A 12,979-nucleotide genomic window follows, 5' to 3' on the forward strand; every position below is an offset into this window, starting at 1 on the left:
TTTTTCTATCTGAAGGCCTGAACTAGAAGGTGATCCTACAGTGCTCTGTGCATGTGCCAATGCCACCTTCCACTTGGCCAAGGGATCATGGAGGGAAAAACATACGGGTGACTTCTTCACTGATTCAGTGTAACCTCTATTTTTGCTCTTTTCTCCACAACTTCCTGTGACTATTAACTTTTTGGAGTTCACTGACTATTTGATACATTCTGTCTGGGATTTTTAGCTTCATTGAATGGGCTGACAGAGTGGAGTATGTTCACTCCATCTTGCCCAGAACCAGAATATTACTGATAATGGTTGGGGCATAAAAACAAATCATAATTTCTTTACAATTGAATAACCTAATATGATTTAGACATAAAGTTGTAGGTTATCAGACAGGATATACTAAAATGCAGTCTTGAAAATCCTGGTGAATAGGTCATTCTCAAGGCTAGAGTAGATAATGGAACCCTAGTAACTTATATCCTTAACCTACGGTAAAGGAATAGTGACTTGGCTTTGATATTTTTTATGGCAATCTAAAGGGCAACTGTCATACATTGTGCATATATCATACACCATACATTCATACATCATTACCCCTGAAAACAATAAGTGTCTTCAGATGTGATTTATACGTATGAACAATATCAAGGAGAGTAAAGTTGGAGAAATACTCCCTTAGAATAGATCTTGCAAATGCTCATTGTTGTATATTTTTATAAAGTTCGCTAGCAAACACCTCTTGATACAGTTCCTAGATATCTGCCTGGAATATTTAAATGAAAATAGGTCTTTTTGTGTAGATACCAGTTGTCAAGTATGGGAGTTAGTTACAAACAACAGACTGTAATCTTTGCCCTTGATTTAATAATATATTTTAAGACATGTTGTGACCTGTGATTGGGATGCCGTATGGAAGTACTTGGTAGCCGGGTCAACCTCTTTCAAAACGGTGCTGTAGAAATGGTTTTGCACCGCATGCAGACTTACTAGAAGGTCGTTGTGTCATAACAGAGAACATAGTAGCGTGTAACTTAATTAGTTTTAGAAAAGTGTTACCCTTTAATACATAAATAATGCATTAAAAATTAGTGCTATAATTATCTAACATAGAGCAGTAGTGAGTGATTTTAGAAACACACCATTAGATAAAAAAACAATACACACCACCATATTCTTCCACCATATTACCTAATGAAATGCAAGTCAAGATTTCAATGGATGTAAGTTCAAAATTGGGCACGATAAATTAGACTACATTTACAAAGTCCCAAAGTCCTTACTCTGGCTATATTTTAAAATTATTTTGTGCTGTGTCACCTGTGTCAACGACCATAAGTTATCCAGGAATCCCAAGATGCAAAAGGATCAAGCACAAACATTTCACACTACTTACAATGCCAAAATACAACGCAGGAATGTTTTCCAAGCTCAAGAAAGCAAAATCCACTTTGATATTGAATATACAATCTCTTTGCTAGACCTTGTAAAAGGAACAGTTTGTACATCAAATAATAAAAGTGGCTTGTTTTAATTAGGGGCATTATTTTAAAGTGTTTTGGCAAGCTGCTGGCAGTGTGTGTGTGCATGCACTAAAGAGATCAACAAAAGAAAGAAGTGTTTTCATGATATAAATCCAATGCTCCCCCCTATAAGATCACTTCTTGTGGGATCTAGGCTCCATCCCAAGCCAAGGGTCAACTACCTAATGTGGAAACTGGCTTCTATCATCACTGCAACTCAGTCCATCGAGTGTACAGTAATAACCTAGAACAGACTTTTGGTGACCAAAGCAAAGAGAAAAGCCAAGTCTGAATTATGATAGTTCTGCAAACAAGACATCTCACATTACCACAGACCTTTTATAGATGGTTGCTGGAGTGTTTTTAATTATGACTCACATCAGTTCATCTTCCTGTGTTATCTTTGCTGAACATCAAATACATATTCATGGTATGTATATTTATGATTGCTTTGACCATCTGGTTATTCATTGGTAGGATAATCTAAGGTTTGGGTTTTACTGAGGGGTTTTTAGCATGGTTTCTGAATTTTAAGCAATTGAAACAGCATTCTGGATTTTAGTTTCCATTAAAAAGCAAGTCCATTCCTTTGAATATGTTAGACTGTGTGTACTTGACACAGAAAAATCTCATTCAGAATCGAATTAAAAATATATTTTAGAGTCTGATGTGGTCACATTCAAATTGAATCTGATACCTAAAGGAAAAACTATGGAGAGTATTTGGTCAATGACTTGATATACTGTAAAGTAGGAGTGTGTGCGCGTGAGTGTGTGTGCGTGTGTATGTGAGTGAGCATAATAAATTATGTACCCAGACAAGAGTGTGATACTTAGGGTTGGTTGAGATGACTCCATGCGCATGAGTTATCCTCACATTCCCCCAATGAGCTCTGAGGTTTTACTAAAAATACCATGTTTTATTAATGGAATATCTGCTTGAAGGTCCAAATTTAAATTTATATAGCATATATTACATTATACATACACACATAATGCTTTCATGTTAAGATAAGCATTAAGTTCTGGTGGCGATCAAGTAAATACGCCTAGTAAAGAACAATGTAATTGCTCATACTTGAAGACTGAGCCTTGCATCTGTTTCTAAATAGCCTCTGTTTCATTGTTAGCGAACACTTCATGTTCTATATCCAGTCTGTGTTTCCCCCCGCCCCCCACCACAGTCTTGCGTCTGTTCAGTGCACTTGATCCGTTTATCTTTGGCCTAAAGCTTTACAATTACTTACACTTTACTTCATCTTTCCGCTGGCTTGCTTTCATACACCGTTGAACTGATTGGACAACTAAGCAACTGTAAAAATGCCTCTTCCACCCCTATTTGAAACCTCAGTGTACCAAGCTAAGGACTGACACAATTTTAGTAAAATGGCTGTCCAAACATCAAAATTACAGGTCGTCAGAAATAAGTTGTACAGGATTCTATCCAGATGGGTCTGTGTCAAAATACTGAGATGGAATGTGGTGATAACATGACTCACATTTTCCTCAAGTTGGAATTTCTTTTCAAAATGAGTGACTGGCGAAACTCTCTATCCTATCAGACTTAAATACATGATACACCCACACGTATATCAACACTTACTACTTACATTCATATTATGATAGTCTAATCACACACATAGAAGGCAGTGCTATTCTGAAATTGTAGCTACGAAATAAAGCTGTGTGGTGTATCCTGAGGTTGCAGATAGAAATACAAAGTACTGCCGTTGATGGTTAGCAGTGTTAAAAAACAAAACAGAGGTGGTAACTTAAATTATAACTTCGATTGAATATTTCTGAAAATAAGAGTGTAATATTGGGTATCATCTTGGACACGTGGTTACAGCGAGTCCTGCTTTCTTTAGGTATTCCTTTGATGTTGCCTCAAACGCACAGTAAAACTGGAGGAATTTTTCCTAAAGCTCAAGATGTCACTGTAACAGAAAAAAAAAAAATGAAAGTCATGAGGTTGTTACTGCAAAATACTGAGGCATTATTTACAAGCAAAGACAAAAGGCTAGCATGCATCAGGTGCCCCTTCCTCCTTTACCTATCGCCTTCAAGTGTAGCTGACAGTGTGAGAAGGCTTAGTATTGCTTCAGAGTTTCTGATGGTATTGGTGAGACTGGCTGATGAAGTATAGGTCTTTTTCCACCAGTGAAGCTATTGTCAGCATCTTCAAGCATAGCTTCATAACAACAAGGAATCCCGTGGAGAGAAATACTGAATACACCAACCCTCACAAATACTGTTCCTGATCATTGTCTCTACTGATAAAAACTGAACTACCTGATAATCAGAAGCACATGGTTAAACTTGACAATCTAATAAACATTTTTATTTAACTACTCTAGGTGCATTTAACCAATCTGATTTTAGAATTGAGAAGAGCTCAGTTTTGCCAAAGATACTTTCCTTAGCATTGTGTGCAAGTCAAAGATTATTTTCACTTGGACTAAATGACCATACATTACATTTTATGTTCCTCAAAGTACCAAACAAAACTTAAAAATATATATATAAAAAAAAAAGGAAAAGTAGAGTAATATGTTCTTAGGCCAACTGCCCATTCCTCTTCACTATTAAGTATGACAAATTTTTCCTCCATGCCAGATATCCTGGAAATTAGGAGTCCGTGTCCTTGTTAGGTTTTTCTGATTTCCTCAAGCCCTGATAAAGAAACTGAAAAGAGTGTCTGTGCATACATAAACTTAAACAGAAATATTTAAATGTTGCTTAGGCTTTAATTGGTTTGGGTAGGACTTCTCAAATCCTGGATGCCTGTTTGACTTGCTAATCAGAGAAGTATGTGCTAATTCAGCACATCTCTCATGTGAATGTTTTGCAGTTCATCTTTATTCTTAAACATACTGTAGCTCCAGAGAGAAGAAACTTCTGTCCTCTTGAATGACGATAGCTATGTATGGATGTAGTCAGACTGAATTTCTAGTTCTATTCTGTAACCATAAACAGGTATCCTCATTAAACCATATAGTTACCCCAAATTTGGTATTTTCCGCCCTTTAATGAATAAACGATACATAGAATAGTTGGAGCTTGTGCCGAAATTTCCACAAAATCTCATAGGTGCATTTCATAGGCGTGTTTGTGTTGGCCTGAACTATAAAAGCCTAGATGCTGTACCATGTGACCCCATAGCATAAGGGGTGCAAAAATGAAGTTACCATCCTAATTTATGACATTGACTATAAATTCTTATTTTTTTTTCCTGGAGAGGAGGTTGAGGGAAATAAAGGTTTAAGTAGAGGCAATGAAACATGTTCCCCATCACTAACATCATTGATCTGGCTGAAGATTGAAGGCTACAAAACTATGGAGTTAGGAGGCTCTGGGATTGCTGATAAGAAGGAAATGTAAAAGGGCTCCTGCTGTTACTTGAGTCTCCTACGTGAAGTTGGAATCATGTTCTTTGCACTGTGTTACCTTTGATTGTCAAGGCAGCATAGCCGTGTTGGTTAATTTGCAAACACTCGGGCCAATGTACTTAGTAACTTCATGACTGTGGGCCTAGCCTACAACTTGTCTGTGTTGCTTATCTTTAAAAATGGGGTGAAAACAATAGTAACTAATCATAAGGTTATTTTGGACATCAGTTAAAATGTATAAAACATTTAGTGCCAGGAAGTTAGGAATTAGTACGTGACTGGTTCTTAATGTTCACATCTTTGGGAGCTTGTCTCCTCTGTTTTCTAATAGACATGTTGCATCTGCTGATGATCTACTGAGAAAAAGGGAGGGAACAAGGGAAGGAGGGAGAGAGAGGGAGAGAGGCAAGGAGGAAGAGAGGAGAGGGAGAGAAAGAATGAACACAAAGTCTTTGTGAAAACACTTGATGAACTTGTTGGAATATATAGTATGATCCTGATAAGGGTCAGGATATAACATGTTGGCCTTCTTTATAATACGAAATCATGAACTGGAAGATGCCTATAGTTATTTCTTAATTTGTTTTACAAATTTTAGTTTGGATCCATCACCAAAACGTTACTTGAGTAGTGTGACTGATAATGACAAAATCATTACGAATCTGTGTGTTTTTTTAAATCCGTTTTATGACAAAATTCACTTTGGAGTAAAAGACATGGTTTCTCTAAGAAAAAAAAAAACCTGGATGTATACCATAAGTCTAAGGGGTGTGTGTGTGTGTGTGTGTGTGTGTGCGCGCGCGTGCTTGATTGTTTAGAAGTTTGTGAACTTACTGTATTGTATCTTTGTACCTCAAGCTAAGAACCTCTGCATAGAGATCACCTCATGACAATTTCATTACAAAAAATATCCAAACTACATAAAATACGTTACTTTTAAGATGTTAAATTTTAAGGGGCACCTGGGTGGCTCAGTCAGTTAGCATCCAATTCTTGATTTGGGCTCAGGGAATGATCCCCGGGTCACGGGATCCAGCCTCACGTCAGGTTCTGCCTCAGCCCAGAACCTCTTTGGGATTTTCTCTTTCCTCTTCCCTCTCGTCCTCCCCAGGGCTAGGGGTACATATCAGCTGTTTGAAGGTTACACATCTCTGTCTGAAAAGAAAAAGAAACTACTTAGAATTGACTCTTACTCTCTAAAGCCACATGCAAAAAATAGTCCTGACACATTGATAAATCAGGCAGAGGAGCCAGGGCACATGTATCCCTAGATGGAACTATTGATGACCTCCCCTGATATACTCCTGGTTCTAGAGTGCTTCCTTGGAGACCACCGTGTTGCTCCAGTGACTCAGCATGTCTGCATCAGCATGAAAGAATGGACTAGAAAGCTGGGACAAGAAGGTGTTATTATCTTCTGTTTGCAGAGTGTAGCCAATAAGTTCAGATTGCTTTCACAGAATTGAGGACTAATTGGATCCACAAGGAGGAAAAAAAAATAGGGCTCCTTCTTAGGAAAAATAGAAAATCAGCAGTAACTGAGTAAATTAAGAATAAACTGCCAACTTTCCTGCTAAAATTGTCAATGCTAGTGCTTTCTAATCTCCAGTTACTGCTCCAAAATCTCCTTTCCTCAAATTAGAGAAAATCACTGTGGGTCTGTGCCAATCATTCTGTTTTTCATCCAGTAGTGACCCCTCTTACCCTAATGCAAACTGATTTAGGCCAGGTACAAAAGCACACATACAGAACACTGCACACCAGTCCCTGAAGACTTAACAGAAATACTGAAATGCTGTGTCCTATTTGCAGTGAGCCAGAAGAGTTCTCTCATGGGTGATGTCTTCAAACAGACACCAGAGCACTTGCCACATGACTTTTCCAATGGAAGTCGTCTGGATCCTGAGCTAAAATAAAAATAAGCCCGAAATTTGGTGCCCATTAAGGGATAACAGCAGAGTGAGGTTACCAGATAGCCTCTTACTCCATGGACTTCTATTTGCCAAAAAAATAATATTCAAGTTGCCGCTTTCCCCTATGATGTGGTAATCTCATTAGGAGACACAAAAAGAACCATTTTATGAGGAAGCTGAAGAAAATAATTGATCAAATGCATAGCCATATTATTATACAAACTGCCAGTTAAATTATTTCTGTCCTCAACCGTGAGGTAGACTGGCATAGAATTGAACTTATTTTTTTTCATTTCACATGAATTCAAATGAATCACCATGGTGTCCGTGATGAAGCATGTTTCAGTATGTAAAGGGGAGAGGTGGGGAACACATCTATTTGAGCGATTAGAGTCAAGGGGCTGAAACTGCTAACAAAGAAAATTACCTTCTTGCCTTATTGTAACCGCAACTTGCAGAAGCAGAGGGATTTTTTTCCCCTTTCACTTGTTTAAAAATTAGAGCCTGTTCTCTTCTGACAGAATAGCTAATAGGCTGCCATTGGGTTTATCTCACATACATGCTGTCCCCTGGTGTTGTACCTACGATACATTCCTGAAGTCTCAGCAGCGTGATTGGGAACAGCACACTGGAACTCACATTGAGACAGTTTATACATCAAGCAAACAGATCCTATGCATCACACATAAAAACCCCCGACTGTGTGTAGGCAGGAAGGAAAGCAAACAAATTCTGTTTTCACTCATTTGCACATTACATTACCATAAGTTTTACCCTTTCCAAATAATCTGCAGATGGAAAATTAGGCAATGCGCTGCTGTAAATCACTGTTAGTGCTGGGGTGGTGGCAGGAGAAAACAGTTAAGGGATTCATTTTTCTTCCAAGAAAATCATACTTTTCAAATCCATCAGAATCCCAGCCAAAGGATTACTTCTTATCTGGCTGTAACAAAGGCTCTCTGCACCAGTCTTGAATGTAAAAAGAAACCACCTCATTGCACTAAATAGTACCCTGCACTCCAAGGTCAGCTCCGTCGCCCGGCTTTGCAAGAGGCAGTGTGCTTGTGTTTGCACAAGGGCGAAATCAACCTCACACCCGGATGGACTTACGGCTTTTACGCTTCCTGCCTGAACAGTTTCTAAGCGAGTCTGAGAGCTCTAAAGTTTAGGTCTTTATTGGCCCTCCTGGTGGTGCCCATTTTCTGGATTGGTGGATTGGGTGTGACAGAGGCAATCTTAGAATTTATGATCCTCTATCTCCCCAGAGGAAGTCCTTCTAGGAGCCTAGGGAGTCATGCATGTTACAAAGAAGAGTGAGGTCCGGAGAAACAGGGAAAGCTCAGACTCCCTGAGCCTAGAGTTCACATTGCTGCCGCACAGGTCCACGTGGTAGGACTATTTCAGATGGGCTCAGAGTCCTGAAACTCTCGAGTGCAACTTACCACCAGCCTACTACCCCTACGGTGCCATAAGGATCCTGCTGAATTACTGACAATAGCGAAAGTATGGAAAGAGGCCAAATGTCCATCAAATGATGAATAAAGACGATGTGGTATATATACAGTGGAATATTACTTGGCGATCAAAAAGAATGAAGTCCTGTCATTTGCAACAACATGGCTGGACCTATGGTGTATTATGCTAAGCAAAATTAGAGAAAGACAGACATATGATTTGACTCATAATATAAAAAGGGAGGGGCACAAAACATAAGAGACTCTTAAATACAGAGAACAAACTGAGGGTTGCTGGTGGGGTATTGGGATGGGGGATGGGCTAAATGGGCAAAGGGCATTAAGGAGGACACTTGTTGGGATGAACATTTGGGTGTTATATGTAAGTGATGAATCACTAAATTCTATTCCGGGAATCATTATTGCACTATATGTGAACTACCTTGGATTTAAATTTAAAAAAAAATAATAAAAATTTTAAAAGAGTAATCCTGCTGAAACTCTCTATGTGTATGTGCACAGACCAGAATTCATTTTTCTTTGAATCCGTTCCATTCATTAAATGTATACATTTTCCGGTATTAGGAAGACAGAAAACCTCAGAATTTCCAAGGAGTGTCTTCTAAGGCATGAATCAGGGAAAATACTGAGTGGGAAAAAAAAAAAAAAAAAAAAAACCAAAAAACAAGACAAACGAGACTTCATGTTCCTAGTTGGGGAATTCAGAACAGGTATAAAAATGGTACCAGTATTCCAAGGTAACAGCTTATAAAGAGATAGCTTAGTTGCTGAGTGCATTGCAAAATGAAATGAGCTATGGCACTATCAACTGATGATTTCTTCTAGGAGGACACAGCTATTTGGTCTGACTTACGCTGAAGTTGTAAGGAGGTTGGAAACTTCAGTGTTTTTTTCCCCCCTCTCACAGTCTAAAAATGGTTGGGGTCACACATTTGATTTGGCAGATAAGATTAATGATGTTGATCTTAGGTTTACTTTTCGGGAAACTAAGAATCCCAGCAGCCAGCAGCCACCATTTTTTCCAGAATATGTAAAGCCACGAGAAGAATTTTCAGGTGGGAAGATACTGAAGTTTTAGAAACTCCTATTCAGCATAGATGCAGCAATAACTCCTTGTTATTAACTACTTGTTGAAGCAAGTTGAATTTCACTTTCATGTATTTTCAAGCTTCACTAAAAGATACCCTGGGGTTTGGCCAAGGATACATACAGGAGGTGCCAATCAGATATTCTTTTTAATGGAGATTCTTAGGCTTGCTTGCTGGTAACTTATCTGTAACATATGCACATAAATGTTCAATCCAAGCAACAGACTATCACCAAGACCCAGAATTATTTTTTGTGCCTCCTTCCAACCCATAATACCATCCCTTCCCTCAATGCTATCTAGATTTGCAGCACAAGAAATCAGTTTGTTCTGTTTTGACTTTTATGTAAATAGAATTATTACTAGTAACTTTTGTATTTGATTTCTGTTATGCCACATTTTGTGGGTAAGGTTTATCCATGATGTTGTATCTAACAGTAGTTTTATTGGATACGGTTCTCTTCTGGGACTATTCCACAGTTCTTTTATCCAATTCTACTGTTGATAAATAGTGGGTTAATTTCAGTCAAATTTGACAAATGATGCCACTATGGATTTTCCTGTGATGAAATGTATTTCTCTTGAGCCTATATTGTACATGGAAATTTAGATCATGGTGATTATGTCTATTCAACCTTAGTAGATATTACCAAATAGTCTTTAAACATGGAAGTAAAATTTACACTCCACCAGCGTGGGAAAGTTCCAATTTCTCTGTATCCTTGCTAACACTTGGTATCTTTTTTGTTTTAGCCATTCTGGAACGGTGCAGTGATAATGGTGCTTCTCTACTTTAGTTACTAATGTTTTTAATTTGTATTTTCTGGGAAGGAGACCAGTTTTGGAGCTGGTCTGCCAGATGTCCAGAGTGGCCAGGGCAGGAGGGATGGGGAACAGTCCCTGATGAGAAATCACCCTCACCAGGCAGTAGCTATGTTGCCAAGGAAAGAATGTATGACACGGGTACAGAGCTGGGCACTTGTGAGGCACGAGAGCACAGCACAGGAAGGAGGTGAGATCTCTGCAGTCAAGTAGGTAGCTGGGGGAGGCATGGGGAGGTCAGAGGAAGTGCAGTCAGGCACAACAAGCAGGTGGGGTTATGGAAGTTGCAGAAGACACTCCCACCTGCAGGTTAAACACAACCTTAGTGCCTCACCACCCCTTCTGCTCAGTCAGCCAGCCATCGTGCACCTGCCAGGACTGTGACCTTCAAGGTAAGCCTGTATTTGAGCAGCCCAGTGAGCACTGCTGCTGAGCTGGGGAGTACCGCGTCTGCTGTGCATTGATGATGCCACTCTCCCACTCCAGCACAGAGATGATGGTGCCCTGACACCAGCCTTCAGGATCAAATCTGCCAGGCCACCATACAGGTGATCTCTGAAGGAGAGCATGCAGGAGCTTACTGTAAGTCAGATTCAGGGAGCCCAACACGTTTCCCTACCGATAGATTTTGCCCTTTTTTCACTGGAGGGTAGACTTTCTCATTGAGGTTTCTGAAAGTCTTGTACCCATCCGTGAAAAAGCTGAGCTTGTCCTCTTGGGCAATCGCCTCCTTGAATAGTTGACGATGACAGTTGAGACGTACCACATGTAGCATCCCCTTATCCATGCAGTTGGAAGGACTGTTACTGAGGAGGACCACCTGTCTCCCATGGGCCACAAGGCTGCTCAGGATGGCAAAGATTTCTTCCTTTCTCAAGATGAATTTCTCCATGTTGCACTGGACCCACTGGTATAGGAGACCCTTCTTGGAACATGGCAACAAACCTCGATCACTTCCTTATAGAGACCCACTTGGACACACTCCATGTCCTGGGCCAGGAAATGGTCCATCATGCAGGAGACCAGTGCCATCTTTGGCTGCAGGAAGATGTCCGGGAACTGCTGGATAGAGGGACTTTGGCTATAGTGCAGTGGGGTATGCTGGGTACCCCCATATCACTTTTTGGTCCCGCACAGTTGGAGGCCCTGGAGGTTGTCCTTAGTTGAACGTAATGGAAGGCCTCTGTCTTCATCAGGAGGCTCTCAGGAATGTTTTAGGGTATGTGGATAGCAGAGTTGGGGTTGTAGTCATGTGTCTGAATCCCTGCTGGGTACTTGTAGTACTCAATCAGGATGTCCTTTCTTGCACTGAATGTCCCCCAGTGTTGTTGCTCGGTGGACTGTGCCAGCGTGTAGTTGGGGTGGAAACTGTAGACTTCTGCATCACTCAGGCTGAGCTTGGTGTTGGTGTAGATGGCTGTGGGCTACAGAAGACTGAAGACCTGGGGGCTTAAGAGTGGGAGGCACTGCAGGAGAAGTCTCGCGTGTCCTCGTGAAGAGCTTACAAATGTGTGTCAGGCTTGGTGCTTCTGGCAGGCGCGGAGCATGCACTGCCCAGGCAGAGGGTTCTAGACTGAGGAGGCTGCAGCCATGACTGGAGGCAAAGAGAAGGCAGCTGCCAAAACCCCACATGTGCCATTCCCACTGAGAGCCACCAGGGTGGCTGGGTGGTGAAGCCCATCCACCCCTCTAACTTCCGGCATCTCTGTGGTTTGCACTTACATTTACATAATCAGTGAGAGTGAACATCTTCTTTATATTTATTACCCATTTGGATATGTTTTTGTTGACGTGATTTTTTTCAAGGTAAATTTTCTTTTGGCCTTTTGGTTTTTAAGATTTGTGGAAGTTTACATCTGTGTGTATGTATGTGTATCTATATACATAGATGTACATATATATATATATATATATATTTACATACACATATTCTTTATCTGAGACTTCTTTTTAGTAATATGCCCTACGAACATTTTTGTTTACCAGATGTCTTGCTTTTTCATTTTCTTACTGATGATTTTTGATAAATTGATGAATTGAAATACTTAATTTTTATAAAAATTTTTAGGTATTCGATTTTGAGAGAGACAGAGCATGAGTGGGGACAGGCAGAGAGAGCGAAGGAGACACAAATTCTAAAGCAGGCTCCAGGCTCTGAGCCATCAGCCCAAGAGCCTGACATGGGGGTCGAACTCACAAACTAGGAGATTATGGCCTGAGCTGAAGTCAGATGCTTAACCAACCGAGCCACCCATGTACCCCTGAAATATTTAATTTTTAATACAAGTCTTATTTATTTTGCTTTTTGGGTAGACTTGATATCCTATTTAAGAAATCATTACTTATTCCTGAAGTTATAAAAGTAGTCTTCTATGTTCTCATCAATTGCGCATTTTAAGGTTTACATATTTTGACACCTAGAGAGAGAGAGAAAGGAGATGGAGTGAGACCATGTGTGAGAGAGCGCAAGCAGAGGAGGGACAAGGAGAGACAGATAGAATCCCAAGCAGGCTCTGTGCTGTCAGTATGGACCTCAATGTGAGGCTCAATCCCATGAACTGTGAGATCATGATCGGAGCCAAAACAAAGAGTTGGACACTAAACCGCATGAGCCACCCAGGCACCTCCAGCTGTATGTTTTTTAATAAATTCTTCTGCAAGAGAAGAAACAACATGATAATAATAAAAGGATTACTAGTAAGATCACATACAATTAAGAAGCAATTAACCTCCTTCATAGATTTAAAACTTGAATGTAGCAATGTAGAAATGAGGAAATGTTG

The sequence above is a fragment of the Prionailurus bengalensis genome, chromosome A2 (assembly GCF_016509475.1).
Source record: "Prionailurus bengalensis isolate Pbe53 chromosome A2, Fcat_Pben_1.1_paternal_pri, whole genome shotgun sequence".
NCBI lineage: Eukaryota > Metazoa > Chordata > Mammalia > Carnivora > Felidae > Prionailurus > Prionailurus bengalensis.